At 46.2% G+C, this 22,161-nt stretch overlaps 1 protein-coding gene across 2 annotated transcripts in view; it reads right to left on the bottom strand.

Annotated features, from left to right (window-relative positions):
- eva1ba (eva-1 homolog Ba (C. elegans)) overlaps nucleotides 1-19,456 on the bottom strand; it is a 32,792-nt gene extending 13,336 nt beyond the window's left edge. Inside the window, exon 1 of one of the 2 annotated variants that reach the window (XM_036539736.1) lies at nucleotides 19,398-19,456. The gene's annotated coding sequence lies outside the window, so the exon portion shown is untranslated. Of the gene's footprint in view, nucleotides 1-3,567; nucleotides 3,983-19,397 lie in introns of those variants that run through there. The other variant, XM_036539735.1, reaches the window with a different exon arrangement.
- Nucleotides 19,457-22,161: the final 2,705 nt, after the last annotated feature.

A 22,161-nucleotide genomic window follows, 5' to 3' on the forward strand; every position in this document is an offset into this window, starting at 1 on the left:
ACTAAGGTGAATTGCCTTACTCAAGGGTACAGCAGAGGTGTCTAATCCAGGATTCAAACCCACAACCACCCAGACTCACGTTCTTTAACCGTTAGACCACAAACTGCCACTCATGTTCCTAACAAAACATTATTTAGGACATGCTTTATCCCATAATTACACAGTTCCCCAGGAAAGGTAGGAATCGCTCAGCTTTCAGATCATGTATCAAATGTTTCTCACCTTCGTCTCCACGCGCGCCCACCCTTGACCATGTGATGTAATACAGACAAAGGCCTCTGATTGGCTGTCACCCCCCCCCCCTCCACACCACCCCAACACCACAGTAACCCCCAGGTGATCCCAGAACCAGCGTCCACAAATAGAACATGAGCTCAGAGGTAGACTGATGCGGCCCATGTGCACGGGCCCAGCACACCTCTGGTCTCTCTCGCATGGGGCTTTGATTACAGCGTGACATGAAACATGTGTTTGCCTTGTGGCGGGAGGGAACGGTTAACTCATTCCTGCGCACAGAGCGAGCTCAATGCTCGGCGACGCCCGGAATCCGTGCAGGGAGCGTCACGCACGATTCTATACAGCAACAGGCAAAACAGCCAAAGGATGCGGCTCCGTTGGGCTCGGAATAATCCGTCCGATCAGTATTAGCTCATAAAGATTTGATCGCCATGTACATAGTGAAAGGCCAAGTGTTTCAGACACTTCAGACAAACAATGCACAAAAACCACAAGATTTCATGGTCAAGTCCATCAGATTACTGGTGGACATGCATGTAATGTATTAACATGCTCCCCAATCGATAGATACACAGCTAATCCTGGCCTGAGCATACACCAGTGCATAGACCATTTGGCTTGGTCCCAGTGCTTTGTGCTCTATGCTATGTTCCTAGATGGATTTAAAGAAATATGCCACGGTATCTGAGAGACCAGAACTTGTTTAATGTTCTTCGAGGGTTGTTGGTGGAAGCTTAGATAAACTGCTGAGTCTTTTCTATGCTAAACACCCCATAAACCTTCGGGCAGGAAGCATCTGGGCTGGAGGAACACTACCCTCCCCCAACAACCAGATAAGATAACTAAGCAGAGCTGGGATCTTGCGGATCACTTTAGAGAGAAGTGAAGCTGTTTGATGTTCCTCTCAGCCCCCCCCACCCCCACCCTGGCCTTGTTAGAGCATCACAAAAGCATGACTCCCTGAAAGGTTCACTCCTCTTCTCATATTCTTTCATTTGTTGAGTGAATGCAGAGTTTCTCTGTAGAATAAACATCTGAGCTTCCCCAACTGACCCCTGGCACTTGGCCGTCTCTAGTGCAGGCCAGATGATCTTATTTAAACATTCTATATCGTTTGCTTTGTAATGAAGTCCCCCTTCATGATACTAAGCTAATGATTTATATGGAGAGTGCTATATAAGAACTACACTACAGCGTAATAACTACTTCATAAGCATTCATGAATATTTATGCAAAACGACATAGACTTTCATTGAGTGTTTCACAATCTATGTCATGTGTGGCTTTGGTGAACAAAATGAGAATGCCAGAAATTGATGTCATATGGGTGGTGACACAAAAACTATGATGCTCTATTTCAATTTCCATAAGCATTCATTTTTATGTGCTAATTATGAAAGTGCTTTGAAGTACTCATGTAGCACCCTTCACAGACAGTGTTGCCAATTAGCATAGAAAGTGTTAACCCTTCTAATCCCAGTTCCACACATGCAGAGTTATTGGTTTGACAGAGTTCATATCTTCGAAGCCGATCAACATCCCCAGCTGTCCAAAGTTTGGGTGTCACTGGACGATTGGTGTCTTGTGCTGTGGTCGCATTAAGCAGCTTTGCTGCTGGGGGTTTTCACTGGCATTAACTGACCCTTCTGACCTCCAAATCCCACAGAGTATGCTAACGAACAGTCAGATAACAGTCAGAAACAGCTTGGGGACTCGGGAGAGGGGAGTGAATGGTGAGTAATGGGAAAATGCTGTGAGATAAGAGGTTGGTTGCGATGGTTTGGAAACACGCAGATCGCATTCGGAATGCATCAGGGCTGATTCACCCTGACCCCGTGCCACAGATTAATGCATCACTGTAATGCAGACATGCAATGGCTACTGCGCTCGGATGTTATGGGGCTGATCTCTGCCTTGTATCCTTGGTGTTCTTGACAATCCTGCGCATTGCATAGAATGCATATATAAATAGTAAAACGAAAATAGTTAAATGAATGAATGAATGTGCTAAAGGACTGACAAGCTTGACATTTAAAATTAGATTTTGAGCTTCTCACTCTCAGTTCAGGAACATCTCCCAGTGAAAAGGTTAAGCGCATTATCCTCAGAACCGGTTTCTGTGCGACAGAATTTAATAAAGTTTGCCCTGACGGCTTTCTTCGCTGCTCATCAGGGGACGGGGCTGAGCGAGACCGTGAGCATTTTGACACGGCACACACGTGGGACCCCTATGTGTTAATGAAAAGGGGGACCTGCACTTTTTACAAAGCGTGACGGGACTCGGGCCCCCAGCCCCCGGTCGCCCTGCCGACTGCGCCTGGGAGTGCACGGAAACGTGCTTGCTTTTATTGCGGCAAAGTGTCAACCAATCTATCACCGCCCACCACCGGGCGGCTGCGGAGAGAGAGCCGGGGGTATTCCCGCTCTCCTTGTGCTTTCCTCCCCGGGACCAGCCCACGGGATCCACGCTTAGAGGCTCTGTACAAACCACTTCTCCGTCTCTGAGGGTCACCTGTGAAGATTGGCGTGTGAGATCGGGGTGCACTACTATCATTGGGCAGGGGGGGGGTGCAGAAAGATGACTGAAACTGCTGTCTAAAATTCAGCTTGTTCCATTCAGTGTGGCTGCCATTCAGCCTTCACTCCAAACCCCCCCCCCCCACATGTTTAAACAAGGCGGTAGACGGTAAACCCTCTCGAGCCCTCCTGGCACAGTTTGCTGAGCTATTAGGTGACGTTCTCAATTTGTTTTCCTGCAAAAGTTTCTCTTAACTGCGGAGGCCTCGGCTCCTAGCAGCTGAATGCAAAAACGGAGCAAGCGGAGCAAGGTTACGGCTCTTCTCATGAAACTGTCACTGTAAAACAAATGCGCACACAGACACGCACACACACACACACACACTCACACACACACACAACCACCTCAGAGCGTTTCATTTCGCCGAGCACTGCACGGGAGCAGATTCGCTAAGGATGCGTGGTGTGTGCCAGACATCAGAATTTACGGCGTACGACAGCTACCTTTCAGCAAACAGACAGCACGTTCCCAGCACTGAAACGAGTTATGAAGTGTTTTTATTGAGTTCAAAGCCGCAAAAGCTGAAAAACAAAGAAATCAGCTCAGTGTCCCTCGGGATGAAGCCACTGACGGTAGACACATTGTGCTTTGAACTGTCTCACACAGTGGGTGCCATTTCGAATTGTGTGCATGAAAGCTTTGAATCAACAAACAACAGACTAATCACTTCCTACCTTAACCTACACAACAGCTCAAACAGGACACCGCAGAGGATGCAACAGGACAGGGGGAGATGTTAGTGTCACACTCACCTGAGTCCAACAGCATTTTCAAGGTGTCTCTGAAATGACTGCGTGCGGGTTCTTTTTGAGCTGGTCAGGTCCAACGTCCCCTGTCAAAACTGCAGTCTTTCCAAAACAGAAGCGCATACACACGAGAGGAAGGCTAAGGAAGCACATAAACACGTTCTCAACAAATAAATAAAAAAATGGGAACTTTCCCAGATGTTTAAAAAAAAAAAAAAAAAAGGACAGGAAGGAAAGAAAAAGAAAATGAGCCGTCCTGACTTTCGGCTCTGCTGCTCTTTCTTTCGGACTCCCCTGACCAGGAGTTCCTGGTGAGTTAAAATCTCGTGGCAGCAGAGGAGAGCCTTCTGGAGTCTGGGCAGAGGTGGTGACTTCCTTTTCGGAGAAAGAGACGGAGTAACGGAGCTCTCTCCCGGCCCGACTCAAGCGCAGCAGGAAAAGCTGTCATACAATCCCTCTCAGGGAGGAAAAAAGAGGAACAGCCAAAAAAGGGCAGGGTTTGGGAAGGGAGAGGGGGGCCGTGGGGGTGTCCTTCCTCTCCGTTGTTAAGGAAACAGTTAGGAAAGCCAGCTCCAGAGCCCATTAACTAAGATTTTCCACACTGAATAAAACATGACAGGAAAAAAAAAAGAATGAGAACAGAGGGATCTATGCGGGCTCTGTCGGGGTGTGGACCCATTCAGCCGTCACACTAATTAAACGTGAAAAGACTCGGGCGATTTCTGGCCTTTAGTTTCAATACTTGGATTCAACTCTGACACTTCTGAGCTGTTCATTAAAAAAAAAAAATCCTCAAAACATTCTCTGGAAGAACCCGTGCAACAAAACACAGTAAACATGTCATCTGGCTCTCATGACAACTCCCTTCCTCCAGGGGCTCTCTGATCGCTAACAGTTGCGGGCTATGCTTACCCACCAGTGATTTTCAGTAATTAAGATTAGCCGTTCGAGTCGTTGCATTTTCCAGATAGAAACAGACCTCTTTGTGCAAAGGGCAGGAGGAGGGGGGAGCGTGCTAACGCTTTATGACCCACATGTCTGCACGCATTCCAGAAAACTGCCATCCTCGCGGCCGAAATGCAGGAATGCGCATCAGTCTCAGACCTCCATACCAATGGGAAATGATCCATTTCTTTCTCACCACTCTGTTTGTGATGGAAAGGATGACGTCATTGTGTTTGACCACAGCGCGACCTGATTGGTTGAGCTGCCTGTGAATATATTGCATTTAAGCCTGCTTTGTATGATGAGGTAATATCTCCTTCAAATAGAGCAGCCCCAGGTCTGTAAATCTGTTTGGTGTGCACACCTGGAGCTTGACTGTACCTGCCTAAGCTTGGCGTGTCTCAGACAGACTCTTCAGAAGCACTGAATGAAGCAGCCTTTCATCGGTGAGGGGTCTACGTCTTTCTGGGAATCCCAGACAACTTCAGAGTCCCGGTCCTAAACCAACCCTGGGCTAGAGAAGGAAACTGCGGACCAGCCTTAATTAAACTCATATGCAGGGCAGGGTGAACAGGCCCACCCCACAAACACCCCTTTCATAGCGGAGCCTTCCAGAGAAACTGAGAGAAACTAAAAAAAAAAAAAAAAAAAAAGCTTTTTCTCCTTGTAAAAGTGTGTTTGACCCAAAAGCACACATACAGACACACACACTATCCATGGTTAGCAGGGTAGACACTAATACAAAAAAAACCCCACTATGATAGATCACTCTGAGAAGTCAGACTTGTCTCTCTTTTGTCACTCGTGGTTTTTGTTCTGCTCTGAACGTTTTTCGTGGCCCTGGAGCCTCTGTCTGTCTGCATGCCGAAGGCGGCGAGCATGGCGGCCCACCATTTGGAAGCACAGACCACGCACCGGCAGGTCCACAGGGGTCTCTCAACTCCCCCTTTTTCCAATTCGAACATCCTCCGCCGATTGCCGAGTTTCCCGTCCCTAATCAAGGGATTGGAGAGGAAAGACCGTAACAGTAGGGGCAGAACTCCAGCAGTTCTTCCCGGGAGGCTGGGGGTGGGGGGGTTGAGGGTGGGGGGATGGGGTATGGGGGGGGGCGCTTGGAGAACTCCATGTTCTGAAGCTCGGCCCCCTGTGGTCGTCCAGGATCCCAGAGTTTTGCTGGGTCGGCAGAGGCCTCTGCTCCAGCTTGCATTCCGGCCTGGACTCCCTCACTCTTGGCAGGTGTCCTCTCGTCTCAGGGCCTGATTTACAGTCCAATGTGAGGTTGTTTAAATCAGAAACGGGGGAGGGGGGATGGGGGCTGGGTGCAGGAGACGGTGGCTGACAGGCCTAACACGTTTTGGCCCGGCTTCCACAAACCCATTACCTTTTTAGCGCAGCAGGGGTAATTACTTAAGCATTCTTTGATACTGAACACAGCGATCTGAGGTGTATATCACAAGAGATGTTTTTTTTTTTTGAGGTGGGGCGGGCGGAATACATATTTTGTTTTGGGATTCAGAGACCGGTCCCTGACAACTGAGGGAAGAGGAAAAAAAATGCTTATCCTTCAGAGGTATCAACAACAGGGACTGCGTGGAGATTCCTGACAAGATAGCGCTTGTCCACCAAGCGTCTCGCAAAGGTGAAACGAGGTGATACAGATGCACAAGTGGGGGAGGGATATGGGCCAAAACATGGCCACTCAGAGTCCAGTTACACAAACATCATATTCCACCTCCTTCCTGAAACAAACACCACTAAAGTGCTTCATCTACTTTGAAAATAAAATAAATACAACTAAATCTCACTGGCTAATCTCACAATGAGTAGGATTAAGGACTGACTACCGTAAACAGGAAAAAGTCCCTGTGATCCACAGAGATAAAACAAATTAATTTTATAAAAGTCAAACGGGTGGCTGCAAATGCATTCAAACTCATTGTCCCCTTTATTGTTATGATTATTAAATTAAATGTATTATACCGTTTTTGCTGTGACTTATTTAATTAACAATATATCTAAATTTCTTTTTCTTTCTTGCCATGATGATCTGTGTAATTACTGTATTCTTTCACTGCAACCTCTCTGAAGTGGAGGTGGGGATGGAATCTCTCGATAGAAGTTCCACCTAATGTTAGTGGGACAACATAGACTGGGTTGGGTGGGAGATCACGTACAATGACATCAGACATATGCTTGTGTTTGTATATGGCTGTAGATTTCATGGCTCTCTTTATAAAAAGATTCCCATTTGTCAGTATGCTGGGATCACCCAAACAATGTGTGCAACTGACTTCCTGAGTGACGCAGTTCCTGGATTTCCCATTGTTCTGTGAGTGCACTTGGACTGTGTAAGACACTCTGAATGACAACAAACTGACATGGACCAACATTCATACACACACACACACACACACACACGCACATGCACGCACACACGCACTCTCACACTCTCACACACAAGCACGCGCACATGCACATACACACATACACACATATAAAAATGCAAAACACAGTCATGCATATACATACACACATGCACAATCTAACATAGCTATGTTGGCTTGGGTGATACTGCTGTTGTAGCATTAAGCAAAAGGAAGACAAACGAGTGAAAAAAAGTGTTCGTCCACAGTGAGCCATTCCTTGATACACTGTACTGCAGCTGGGTAACCTCCAAAGGAAATTTACATAACTCTTTTATTATATAAACACATCTCACTCTTAATGCATGTTCCAAGGAACTGATCCTTTAACTGGGCTGACAGAGACATTGCAGAACCAAGAAAAAGGGAGAAAGATGGAAAGAGTTTGGGGGAGGAGGCAACCTCAACACATGAGAACTCCCTGCCAACAGTTGCCTTGGCGTCTCTCTCTCTCCCACTCATTTTCGGCACTCAGAAAACCTGCTGACAAGCCCATTGCTCTCTCCCGAAGGTAAAACCTACACCTTTAAACATGAAAACACATGTCGCCCTTCCCCGACCTGGCGCTGTAAAAGAGACATGAGGAATCTGCCAAAACCTCTAACGGGACCCATATGCTTTCTTAATTAACTGCTTAATAAGAAGCAATAATGGGATCCCCGCTCTGCTACCCAACCCACCACCACTTCCCCACCCCTTGATCCGTGCCGAGATCACGCATCCTCATCTTCACTCCCAGAAGCCCTCACTCCTCACTGGTGGTGTGCTACCAAGTCCCGGGGGGGGATAGAAGAGGCAGCAGTGGGGCGTAAACCTCCCTCCGCTCTCCCCTTACCCGCTAGAAAACTGGGACCCTGCAGTTCTTCAGCACCCTGCTCAGCCCTGCTTCCTCACACGGTTCAGGGCTGCTGCACGTGGCCGATTTTCAGGGTGCTGGCCCAGGGGTCAGGTAGAAGGGTGGGTGGGCGTGTGGCGGTCGGGGACGGGGGGGATTTGAGGAATGGGGGTGGGGGGGGGGGTATGGGGGTGGATTCTGCTACGCCTGTCAAGCTGGGAGTTGGAGGAATGGCGAGTGGCAAAGGGAGGTCTGTTTGCTGTTAGGCAGGAGGGCTGCAACAGGAAATAGCTCTGGAAAAGTGACGCAGTCCCTGTGCAGTGGGCCCGGGTCCCGGAGCGGCAGGCTGGCCTGTTAAAAGGCCCCAGTGTTTTGCTCCCGAGTCTCTGGGCATGGAGTTTAAACTGGAACACGCAATTACATAAACAGTTCAACACCCTGGCGGCCAAGCGCCTTCTTCATCTTTCTATCCCTCCCTTTTTCTCTCTCGCTCTACCTTCTCTTCTCTGGTTCCTCTCCATCTCTCTCTCCCTCCATCTCTCCCTCTGCTTACAAACATTACTTTTTGCTTAATGCTCATATGCAGTGACTTACATAGCCAGCAGTTTTACATGTTATTCATTTATACAGCTGGGTATTAATCTCTGCCTCTCTTTTCTCTCTCTCTCTCTCTCTGTCTCTGTCCCTCCCCTCTCTGTTTGGTGAGTCTGAGGCTGGTGTTGCAGGTGGGCTCATGGGCAGCCTTGCAGACTCTGAATTCCTGCTGCTCAACTTGTCATGGCAATGAGTGAATCGCACCAGCTTTGTAATTAGCTGCCGGCTGTGACAGGTTACGTCGTTCCACGGAAGAAATACCAAGGAGGTGCTGTTTGAGTGCAACGAGTCCCCTGCGGTGAGGGCCTGCAACCCTGAAACTGGAGAGTGAGAATAGGGTTTCTTTTTTAATTGTGACCATGTGACCATGAACATCACAGTGATTTCTAACACACCCAGAGACACTTCCAAGCACCTATTTGGAGTTTGAGTGTGCAAAAACTCAACCTTCACAGGGCTCCTTGGGTTAGACTGTGGGTCGATCCGTAATTGCAACCAAACGATGCTTGCTTCAGAATGCAAAGAAAAAGAAAGCAATTTGTCTTGAATTGCTGCCTGTGATTGATCCAACCTCAGATTACCCCTGAACCGACGGTGTTTTTTTTTTTTCCTTCTAAAAGGTATAGTCTGGTAACCCTCACAATTCTCAGAGATAATTCCAAGCTCTCATCACAGGCGTTTCAAGCACTGACTCACTGCTGATGGTATCTTGATTGTCTGCTAAGACCCACACAGAGAGCCGTGTTCCTGACGTCTGGACTGAGTGTCAGACCCTCGGCAGCTGTTCTGTGGGGCCCGCGGCTCGTCCCCCATTTCCCCAACCGCCTCAGTCACACTTCCTGCCTGCATGCCCCGCCAGCTGCTCGCACCCAGACGAAGGCAGCTCTGCTTCCGATTGGTCCGTTCGCATAGCCAGCCTTGAGGCACCGGCAACCTTGCCCCCTCCAGACCCCACAGCGGGACATTTTAAGCATTTTATGAACCCCGGCGTCAGGCATTCACAAGGCCAAAACAGCAATTAGATTTAGGGCGGAAGGGGGCAACTTTCTGGGGGGGTTGGTGGGGGGGGCACAGTCTGAAGAAGTGAATGATTCACTTCTACTATTGTTCAGCAACCCCACCCATCTCCAGAGAGGTGTTTACGGGCCCCTTTTAATCACAACCTTTCTTTTTTATGGGGAACAGTAAAAAATGCAAAAATAATTTATATGGGTGAAAAAAAAAAAGAAAACAGTGATCCGCCATGACCATGCTCCCCAGAGTCGATTATACCCTAAGAATGTTGACATTAACTACATCCAAAAACCAGTTAACAGACTTAGGAGAGGAAGCTTACATAAGAGTGTATCCGGCTCCAAAAACAATTATGTATCGGTCTGAGACTGAAAATAGCAAGGTAAATAAGCTTATAGAACTGCACATTTCACACCCTCGGTCAAGGAACATTTGAAACCTCTTTTAAAACTTTAAAAGGAAATCCACATTCATTGTCAATAAACAGCTACAGCTGTTAGACACCTGAATGGATTAATGTAGAAAACCCAATTTTGGATTAATTTGTATATCAAATAAATAAAAGCATGTCAAATATATGAGGTTAGTCATGGAAAGCTAGTATTGAATAACAGCTGAACATGCATCAAAATAAGCATCCATGATTAAAAAAATGGTATTTTAGAAAAGGTATGGGGATTTCATATTGTACTACATACCACGCACAGACTGCTAGTTCACTGCAGTGCCCCCGCTACGGGCAAAGCAGCAAAGGATACATTTTTAAGGTCTTTGGAATGGCCTGGCTAGGAATCAAAGGCTGAAGTTAGACTGGACCCTCTGACCACTACAGGTCAACAAAAGGTTAACTCACCTTATCACCTGTCACCCGTCTGACTAATGAGGTGGTGTACTGCCTACACAAAAGTCACTCCAGCTTATAACACTCAGTCAAGAAAAATCAGCAATCAAGAGGCAAAAGGGGTAAGCTACACCTTTCTTTTGATGCTTGGTATGAGTTTTCCTTTCACATACAAAAGAAACAGCTTATATCTGTTCGTGTCCGTGCATGGTGCATATGACACCTTGACATACGCGATCGGGTGACATCAGCTGTGAAGGACCCTGTTGTTTTGAAGGAACAGCTATGGGGTCATTGATTCTAACAAGCCACTCCCTTGGATACAGTCATGAAGTCATGCAATGAAGTCATGTGAGAGGCCTTAGGCCAGTGCCTTCAGTATCTGCAAACAAGCACAAAACTTTATTACATTCATTTTTTTAATCTGAAGAACAAACAGTATGTTAGATGCATACAGTACCACACTACACTATTTTTGACATCCCTCTTTTGAAGGTGCAGCATTCTTAGGATTTTAATCTGTAGGATTGTGAACCTATAAAAACTGGCATTACAAAAACAAATAAGACTGGAAAACAACAGGACAAAAGGCAAAATGTAAACCGGATTTTGTCCTTTGAGCCCAAATGTTGTCACAGAGAATGCTGTGATCAGATCTCTGGGAAAAGAAGAGTTCATGAAGCCTACATTTTGTGGTAAACTACGCAGGGAACGTGAGACTGTTTTTGTTTATGACATACGAGCTGGTCCAGCACAAACAAAGCCCTTGGCCTGGACAGCAATCTTCATCCCTCTAAGGAAAACTGACCCATCGCAATGACAGACTCCATCTGCAGGCACTGAAATCAGAACATTCCGGCCCCTTGGCCTTAGCCCTGACAACCCCCCCCCCCCCCACCCCCACCCCTGTTATCCCCTTAACCTTGCCCCTCTCTTTGATAACGCTCCCATCTGAAAAATGCAACATGCTGCCTCACCCATGCATTTTATCATCTCCCAAAATTAACACTCTCCAGAGAGTTACAGTATTCTATTCGACAAACAAAAAAAGCTGGGTCATGTTTTTCCTGGCTGCACTGATTTATGAACCCTGGCCTTCGAACTCAGATTTTAATGCTGGAAATTTTCTCCCACGCTACGCTGGCACCACTGCCCCAGCATCGAAAAGTTATGCCTTTCAGGGTGAGTGAAACATCGATAGCCGACACAGGAGCTTGTTTCTCTGAATGGCTTTAAAGTTAGAGATAAAAACATGGCAGAAAATGAATTGGGAGTCTGTAAATGCTTTGACCCTTAGTGGCAGTACTCCTCTCCTGAGCATCATAAATGTAATGTTTTAAACTGTCTTTTTTAACTGCCTTATGTTTCATGCTGTAAATCCAGTAAAATACAGGTTAAATAGAAATAAATAAGATTTGGGGTCGTGTCATTTATCAACATCAGACATTCACTTTGGGGTGGTGTCATGGGTCATTAACTGACGTTTAATATATAAAATATATAAACAAGCCAGATTTGAACATGCAGAATTTTAGAACACCAATGGCATTCACTCTTTGATGGGATGGTGAAGCAGGCAATAGTGTTACAACCAAGCTCAGAAAGTGTTTGTTCAGCTTTGGCTTTTACAAATATGCAATTACAACACAAACCAAAATGTCAAATATAGTTGGACATTATAGGCACTTCACACAACCTAAAAAATCATCACATATTTTACCAGGTTGGCTCATGATACACGTCAAACATGTGGTCACTGCAGAGAGCTGATGTGCAGCCCACACTTCACTAATCTGAAAAATGTATGAAACCCGGCCTGAGGAAGCCGAAAGCACACGATAAGAGACAATTGTGCAAGAGCCATTGCATCAGTGTGGATTTGATCTGCAAAAAAATCTGCAGCATGCATCGGATTGATGAAACACAATTTCAACACATGGGAGCTGAATAAGAGGAGAATGTTAAGTGATTTGCAGACGTTTCTCTGGAGGGTGTTTTCACAGTGATCTAGCCTCAGAAACTGGGAAAACAAAAACAGCAACTAATCTCTGAGACCGAGACATCGTCAGATGTCGACAAAATATTGCAGAAGAGTCACTAGAAAAATCCCAGAGATCTTATAAAATGTTGTTCTTCTGATTCATGCACGGGGGCATTTCCTGTGGTCGAAAATCCAAACCATTTCATTTAGTCACAAAGGAGGCTTTCAGATTTCAGGCTTTCAGGTTTACCCCTCTCTGTACAACAGTCTTAGATGTAGTCAATCTTCCTTGAAGCCCAACGTGGCTGTTTTATGTCCATTCTTAGTGAAGTTGGACTCTAACCCAGCTATGAATATGAGAATAAAAAGAAACGACTCCAAGAGCTGGGGGAGGGAGTGGTGGTGAGGGGAGGGAGTGGTGGTGAGGGGGGGGGGGGGGGGGGGGTGGGGGGGGGGTGCGCTGTGTTTGAGGAGAGATAAAGACCCAGGTGCACATCATCTCAATCTGCGGATTTAACCGGTCACATCTCGCACCCTTTAGCACTTGGGAAATGGCCACGGGCGGCGAAGAGCGTCTGGCAGATACCACAGCTGTGAGTCACGGGGCCGAGTCCCGTCTGGGACAATCGCACCGGGCGCGGCGTGGGTGCTGCACGGCCGTCTGTGCTGTAATTTTCGTCTGCACGTAAACAAGCAGGGCTTGGCAAAGGGAAACCGGTTCAAGCCTGTTTACGGCCCCGCATACCCCTGGTCAGTGGCTAAGGAGCTGGTGCAAAATAGCTTGAGGAATGAAGCCATTTTCCAGCTCATTTTGTTTGCGGTGCGTTGGCTCTCCTTTCCGAAAGGACATGCCCTTCCTGATCCTTTTTCAGTCCGCCGTCCCTATGATCTGCTGAGGGTAATGTTCTCCAATATTCTAATGCCATAAGTCTGATAGGTCAAACTCACAGGCTGCATGACAGGGTCACAGTTGCTGAGTTTGCTCAAGTGATGCGGCTTCACTTTGCTGGCTTTGGCCAACATCTGCTGGTGCACCATCTTAAATACTCCTCAACATATGCATGGCCATACAAATTCAGAGGAAACAATTAAACCTACATTACGATAAAACCTCAACAAAGAATGAAAATTTTTTTTTTTAAAGAAAAAAGATTTCTGATCCACTCTTTAGACTTCATTGAGACAGAGTTTAAGGGATTCTTCCACAGTGACAGCAATCTAATCTCTGTTTGCATGCACATTACTAAAGGCTGAGGGGAGTTTAATTTAGAAAGAAGCTATTAGACAAGCCTATTAATAAATGGCCTCCCTAACCACCTATAATACCATTTTCATTCATCAGGCGGCTTTGAACTGGTGCCACACACTTTAAGGAGTTTTGTGGCACCAGTTCAAAGCACCTTCTCATTGAACACAAATCTGGCGAAATGCACTAGGAAAAGAAAAAACTAAAATAAATCAGGAGAAACGACCAAAAACAACCAGCCTTGAACCGAAAAGAGTGGAGCGAATGAGACAGCCCTTTGCACAAACTCAGGGGGCAGACAGAGGCCAAACAGATAGGAAAGGTCATAAGGAACGTCACAGAGGGGACACACAGGTCAGGGGAGTCATAGTTCACCAGACAAGGAGTGATGACCGATGGGCCAGTTTGACCTGCTGACTGAAAATGTCTGTGGTGGTCCTTGACCTGTCACATGCCTCTCCAGGGGTCTCTGACCTGCCAATCAGTGCCCAGATAATCTCCTGGAGCCGCACCCTGGAGCTCATCTCTTCCTGGATCCTCCCACTTCCTGTGAGAACGCAGGCCTTAGATCCACCCGCTGCATAACAGGACAAAAACATTTACACAGGCCATGTACTGCATGTGCAATACCTGCTACACAGATATGAGCTAAAATCATACCCTGCTGTTTATACTGTATACACTGGATACACTGTTGTTTACTGTTGCTTAATGCAAGTTCCACTTGCCTATCCTGTCTCAGATACTGTGAGAGACGGGGAGAGCTGAAGATATCCAAACCTGGCTCATCCTCACACAGAGTCATCCGCTCACAGAGATGACTCCACGCCCCACGCCAGGCCAAAATCAGCCACATTCAAAAACTCCAGCATTTTTTCATTAAACCTTTTAATGCTGGGATCAACAGGCACCACCTGGAAGCAGCCTACGGTTCACCTGGCGCTGAACTCCCATCCATCCACACGCGGTAGCTGTGTATGCTGGGGGGAGGGTGTGTGTTTGGGGAGGGGGTGCAGGTGCTCCTGGGAGAGGAAGCCAGGCTGGGGGGGATCCATTAACACCGGTGCTCACCCTCTCATTAAGGTGCTGCTGGGAGGAGCATCAGTGGGATATAATTACAGATAATGACAGGGGGATGCTCTGGGCTGCTGATGGAGGGGAGAGCCAGGTTTGCATTAGGCTTTTACCCTGCAGGGCAAATAAACCTCGGCTGATGGAGAGACTACATTGTCACTGATGTCCACACACATGTATACACACACACACACACATACACACCCTATCTCCACACACATGCATACACACACACACTCATACACACCCTATCTCCACACACATGCATACACACACACACACACACTCATACACACCCTATCACTGTCTCTCAGTCCCTGAGCATCTTTTACATTTCATTACATTATTATCATTTACCAGACACTCTCATCCAAAGCAACTTGCATAGCTTGGGGTTTACATGTTATTCATTTACACAGGTGGATACATACCGAGCAATTCTGAGATATGTACACCGACAATGCCCCTCCAGGCAATTGAACTTGCAACCCTTTTGGTTACGAGCCCTGCTCCTTACCACTGCGCCACTCTGCTACAAAAAGTGATTTACTGAAACAGAGATTCTGTAGCTAGCTTTGTGGTTCTGGTTCGCTACTTCAGCATGATCATTCATGAAGGGCGTGGCCAAAGAAAGTGCACCCAAATCTAGCAAATCATCATGGAGGGGGCACCGCCACTCTGGGACCTTCAAGACATGGAGCTACACAAGCTGGGCGGAGCACAGAGCTCAAAGCTTCCTGTTCCAGGGCCCCTGGCCTTATTCAGACTCCCTCTTCCTGGTGCTGCCACCTGGGACAGCCACACTGTCAGCAAGGCGAGCCCTATTGCCCCACAATCTACCCATCAATAACTGTTGACTTACAGTTAATTAAAGCAAACAGCCAGGCGAGTAACACCAGACGGAGACGGTAGCCCTGGTGCGCTGGCCAGGTCATTAGTGCCTGCCGGTGAATAACCTCACGGTAAAGCTCAGAAACCACCCCCGCGCTGATTAAATGTGTGCTCCCTGCACTTTCTCCTCCCTTAATTCTTGTTGATGTTGTTTTTGTTGGCTCACGGTCCACACACACACATTAAACAAGGGCTCTACACCAGGCCGAATGAGAAAACACTCTGCACTTTGACACAAATCTGCTTTGCTATAAACCAGTCTGATTTTAGTTACAAAGATGAATATGAGGAATATGAGTGTGTGTATTATATATGTACACAGGATGGATCAAATACAAATATTGTAAACACCAATCAATATATGAATATTCATTGACTAATTAGGAGTAAGGAGCTGGATAACCCTTTGCCTTCAGAACAGCTTCAATCCATCTTGCAATGCCATTATACGAGTCTTGAACCTTTTCTAGCGGAATACTGGGCCATTCTTCAAGAATGAAGGTGTTTGACTTCATCCGGTGTTTATGAAACTCCTGTTGAATCCGTTTAGTAGTGTATGAGGGTGTTACAAATTACATCTTGGAATATGAGAACATGCTGACAAAACAATTCTTGCACCATAGGGTGCACCTGGTCACCTAAAATGACTTAGTATTCCTTGGCAGCAATTCTACCATGCATCAGACACAATGACTCTTATAAGATGGCTGCCCACACCATAACAGATGCACCACCATGTTTAACAGTTGGGAACAGGCAGTGGGGATTGAAGGCTTCCTTTGGCTGTCTCCAAATGTAGGAAAACCTAAAAGATGACTCAGCAGACACATTACTTTCTTCCACTGCTCAGAAATCCAGGTTTTGTGCTCATAACACCAGGTTGGCCCTGGTTATAAGTGGTTTCAGAATGGAAGCTCTACCATAAATGTCAGCTTTGTGAAGCTCACAACATACAATTTTGGTTGAGAACTTGGTCACAAAGGTATAGATTCAGTTCTGTGATAACTGAAACCATTGGTTTTTTTTTTTGCTTTTTAGCAACTATCCTGCTAAGTGTCTGTCTATCCCTGTCTGTGAGGTTAGACTTGCAACCACTGTTCTTGTTTCCTCATGCAGTTTTTCCTTGTTTGGAAAATGCCAATTTTCTAAACAGTTCCCTTTGACACTATATAATCTCATTCAAAATCTGTTAGATCTCTCATGTTGCTTCAGAAACTCAAATATTAAAGTGTTGATTTTGAAACATGCTTTAAAGCAGAAAGATTGTAATTAGTGTTAACACTAATATGAAACACGTGTGTATTCCTTTTTAATTGCGATTTAGTCACTTCAAAGTGCGAGTCCTTTTTGATATTATGTTTCCATTATTTTGTCTTCCCCCTGTACATATGTACACACACACGCACACTCAACAAAGCCTCCGTGTCATCGGGAAATCCTGGATTTTTCCATAAATCATTCAGGGCAACATCTGGTTTGAAACTCCTGCTCTCAGCCGCTCAGTATCACCTGAATGCCTTGCCCCCGATCTCCACCCCTTCTGTTTTATCAGAGCATGTGCTGGTGTGTGTGCACCAAGTCTCATGCAACCTGTGTGCCCGAGCATAGAAGGGACCAGCTGCTTCAGTTTACCTGTCCGATCTCCGCCGCGTTCTTCCAGATTGCCTGTGACTGGAAGACGTCCTTCACACGAGGCTAAACGGCATAAACAGCAAATTAATGAAGACATATTTTTTCCAGACCCTGCTGGGATCGCACAGCCATCGTTTTGCACAGAAACTCTCATTTCGCGCACGAAATCTATCAACGCACAGCCGTTAGGAGTATGTCAGGGATGTATTTATGCAGTGTCATTAGGGGAATTGCATAGTTTTCTTAGCTCTCTCTCATAGCAGTGGAATGTAAAAAATACTACTCCCCAAAGTCAAACCATCTGCCTCCTGTAATCTTTTTTTTAGCCTGTCAGAATCTGTTTACAATAAAGTCTTGGGACAAGGAGAAAAATGTACATACACATTGGACCATACGTGTGAGATATACTCCTGAAGTCCCTAGCTAAAAGTGTCCCATTTGTATTTTTACAGTCCACTCCCCCAATCGCAGATAAGATGAACAGATCCTCAAATGCAAACAGGCCAATGGAGTCTGGCCTGTGAACCAACAAACTCGACAAACACCAGAGAATACTCTGCCAGCTCTCTTGCACTGAGAGGAAGAAAACGCCAACAGCTTTAACAGTCTCATCATCCACAAAGCCTTTCACTGCTCGGGGTGAAACGCGATAAACATCTTTTGTAACAAAATGCTTTCCATAACTGCAGCTGCACATAGGTATGTATCTGTTTGGAAGTTCATCAAATTCTCTGGAAGTGTAAATTAATACTTGAGCATTGATTCATATGTGGCAGGCCGCTTTCAGTCCATGATTGGTACTTCCAAACCAAACACTATTCCTGGATTCAAACGGCAACAAAATATTTCTCCAGTGAAGCCTTGAATGGGTTTCAAACACCAGCTCCCAAAGCGCACTTAAATTCCTTTTTACGTGCGCCTTTTTTTTTTAAAACTTGCTTTTGGGAACAATCCCACGGTGTGGGTTTCGGAAGCTGTTGGAGAGGAGCTGACAGAAAGCCCTTCACTCCCAAAAGCTGAGGGTCCCGAGGGGCCTTAATGTCACTCTTCCTGACCAACTGACCAGCTGGCTTCATACACTTGACCAAGCTTAGCACCAAATCAGGCTGTTTACTAAGTGCAATTGCCAGATTTGTTACTGCGCTACATTGGTACAAACTTGAATGTTTTTGTTGTACTAAATTCAAGACCTGTCTTAAACTATACTTTATTCGTCCCAAAGTAAAGTCATCACGATAGTTGTGAGATCACATGAACAGGGTGATATGACCAAGACCAGACGCTTGGCTGAAAGCATGGAGCCTGTGCTTGCTGCTATTTTGTCCATAGTGATGGCTTCATTGGACTGCTCAGCAGCAAGCTCAAATCAGAGGTAAGAAGACCTGCATTGCGGTGACCCCTGACAAATGTCACATCCATGCACATCCTTCTGGCTGCCTGTATACCTGTGCACACTCACAATCACAACAAAGTCAAAAATTAAGCCATGTATTTGCTGTGCCCATGGGTAACTGAAAGTGCCCGCATCCCATAGTGGATGTGTGTTATGCCATATTAAGGAGAAAAGAGGTGTGATATGTTGTGTTTGGTTTGGTAAGATGCACGTCCACATGCAGCCTGGCCCACTGGGACCCACACCAGCATCCTTTCGTTTGCACAACTCAACACAGATACACACACCAATGTTTGTGCCTGAATCCTTTGCCTTGAACTGTGACACTGAGGCATTTCAGAAATCCTAGCTTGGGCCAAGTCCAAACTCGTGACAGCTTCCAGGTCCCCCCTGTTAAACAGATGGTGCTGTTGCTGCCACAGATCTGGTTAGTTTTGGTTTGACTCAAAAGGCTCAAAGCTGCTTTCCACTAAGACAAAGACAGCTTTTTTTTATTTGGGGGGGAGAGGGGGTTGATGTTCAGACAGTGTCGGTCACAGATAGCCAAAGCCAATACTCCTTAGGTGTGGGGTTTTCCTAGGTTCACCCCAGGACACTGTGATGAATTAACAAACCATTACTGATTCCAAAAATCCCCAGGACCTGGATAGCTGCAGCAATACTGTTTACGGGGCAATAAGTAAGGCTTTGACACTGATCCTCAGTTTGGTAAGGAACCCTTTGCAATTCAGAGTAAACATAGCTGACACCTTGTTTAAAAAATATATAATAAAAGAAAACTTGTGCTGAACTGCATCGCCAGCGATTTGCCTAAACGACTTCAGTTTTGCTAATGTGCCCAGCTGTAAACAACCTCTAGATCATTTGCAAAACACTTGCCAGACCCAGGGGTGTCAGCTGACCATGCCAGGGGATCGTTTACAACGTTTCAATTCTTGCATGAAGAGGAAAACAAAGCCAAACTTACCCTGCGACGGTGGATATGCAGCACCTTCAGACAGCTTTTCGCTTTGCTTTCTGGTCTCCTGAATACCTTTCCTCCTTCTTCCTTCCTCTTCTTCGTCCTCCTCAAAGTGCTCATAAGCCAAGGAGGCTCCAGGCTCCTCTTTCACTTCCCCTGAAGGACTCTCCGCCGATGTGTAGCAGTCAGCTGTTTCAGACGTGGCCAGGTGTTTCAAATGAGTTGCAGAGTTGCCCGGGGGGGGGGGGGGGGGGGGGGGGTTGGGGGTTGAAGGAAGGGGAGGAGGGTGATTGGTTAATAAATAACAGAGGCAGAAGTGACTGGCTTTAATGCAGGACTTAGAAGTAGGATTTTCTGTTTTAAATCTCTCTTTTAACACTTACAGTAAAACAAAAAACGCAATCCAACACTGGCGCCTACTCACAAAAGCATTTTAACAGACCATGGAGTAAAACTTTATCGTACTGGCAAACATCTGGAGTGGTCTTTTTTATGACTTTGGATCTAGGTGTAGAGTTTTGGTCAGGAGTGGTGTCACAACCATTCCCTCCTCTGATATTTCTTCAAAAAAATCTGTTGACAAATTACTTTAGGTTATGGGTTAGCATACACAAAATCTTTTAAACAGATTAAAGCAGATGTAGTATGCTAAGGTAGGGGAGTTTATGTGGGAGGCTATAAAATATTTCTGTAAGCTGAAATACCCTCTGGTAGCTAACTTCAATTAGCACAGGAAGAGATCCTATCAGATAATATTCTGGGCTTCTGAAATGCTTTGCCTCTCCTTATTATTTTAGGATTGGTTACATGAACAGTCAGGGTCACTTCCAGCGAAAAAAAGAAAAAACAACAAAAGATAAGGCCTCTCTGGTACATATTTTAAAAAAACATTTCAGGAATTCCAGGAAACTGTGAAAAGATCAGGAAATCAAGCGTTTTTAAAGGAGTGATTACGCTATTTTTCCTCAACACGATATTGTATTTACCATATATATATATATATCATGGCACACAAATGTGTCCTCCTTGTCAATGTGTTTCACAGCTGCCTTTTTCCAATAAAAATCAACAAGCGCAACGCTGGCAGAGGGATTTTGATTTTCATTATAAAAAAAGCCTAGAAGCTTTAATATTTCTCATGTCTAAGTCAGTCACTTACAAACACAAAGGTCCTGATTTTCCACAACATATGAAAATCCATGGGCTGGCAGCCAGTGCTTTGGGCAATGAGGCAGAAAGGCTGTTTGCTGACAGTATGGGAGGGGGGTGGGGGGGCAAAGGGGAGGGGGGGAGGGGGGCGCTGAGCGTTTGGGTAAGTCAGAGATCTTGACAAATCACATCCTCGCAACGTGCGAAATATGTTCCGTCCTCAATATGAAGAGGCAAGCTTGTTTGTGCAGTAAGATACCTTGGGTGCAATACATTTGTTTGCTGTCTTTTTATGTGTGTCCTGTAGCATATGACTAGATGATTAACTTATTTCTGCTGAATCCTATTTCTGTGCAGTTTACTGACCAACAAGCTACCAACAGCACACAAATTTCTAATAATATCCAAACTGTTCCCTATGGCAAAACACCATGGTCAATATTTATGTCCCTGTCATCAGTTAACATCTGCAATCACTAAGGAAACCTTTGTATCACTGTATCTTGTCCATATAGAAGCTGCTGATATCATAAAATCACATACTCAGATTTAAAGCACAGTTCCACATGAACAATAGTCTCCTAACAGCCAGAACAGAGCCCACAATAGAGCTCTGAGTGCCGCCGGCTTTGCGTCATTGGGGTAAGTGAGAGGGGGGCTCGGGGGGAGGGGGGGACTGGTTCCTGATGTTGTGCAGATGAAAAAGCACATGCTTCGGTGCTGTGATGATTGGGTCAGTGTTGCCCCGGGCAGCGCCTCGTTGGAACACTTTTTTCATTTGGTGAGGTGATAACGCCGCCACAATCAGGATTTTCCTGTGCCACATGGCCAGGGCACGGCAGGGCAACCCATTCAATAAGGGCCCGTCAGACGCACACCGCAGAAAGGTGTGTGTCAGCGTGTGACCCTTATTGCTTGTTCTGTAAGTAACACGTGAAAGGCAGGGAAAGGTCGGAAAAGGGGGAAATTTAGCCATTTTGATTGGGTCATGGCTCAGAAAGGTCATCCTGTCACGGGGAAGCAACACCCTGAGGCTAAGTGATGAATATCTAACTCATGACACTGCAGGCCAAACAGAAGCAGGGAAAGCCTTTCCAGACTAAGAAGCTACTGTCTCTGACTGCCAGTCTGCTGAACAGGCTACACAAATCAGCCCCTCTGACCCCTGGCCATCTTTACTGTGATTGAAAGCAATTGTTAGGCCATTTGCATGCAGTACACCATTGCAATTAACAGAGCTGTAGAGACAGTGCAACCCCACAGTATGGATCCCATTTTAAGCAACACTGGAATGCTGTTTTTGTCCAGAGATTGGCTGAAGAAGTAAGACTTAAGTAATTTTAACTGGTGGCTATAACAATCCATGCAAGGTCACGAGCTGTCGAACCCAAGACCAGTAGAACACATCTGAAACAAAGCTCTGCCCACTGAGGAGCCAAGAGACGGGGGTGGGGAGGGCGTGTGTACAGTGGCAGTACCCTGCCCTGCCCAAAAAACACCAGGGACAGAGCCACGCCCCTGTCTCAGAGCGGTCACCCTGCGGTCGGGTAAGTGCCACTCAGCGAGGAACGGTTTGTCCCCTTTTCCTGTAGCCAAACCCGACGGGAGCCACCACGATTTC

The sequence above is a fragment of the Megalops cyprinoides genome, chromosome 10 (assembly GCF_013368585.1).
Source record: "Megalops cyprinoides isolate fMegCyp1 chromosome 10, fMegCyp1.pri, whole genome shotgun sequence".
In the NCBI taxonomy this organism is placed as follows: domain Eukaryota; kingdom Metazoa; phylum Chordata; class Actinopteri; order Elopiformes; family Megalopidae; genus Megalops; species Megalops cyprinoides.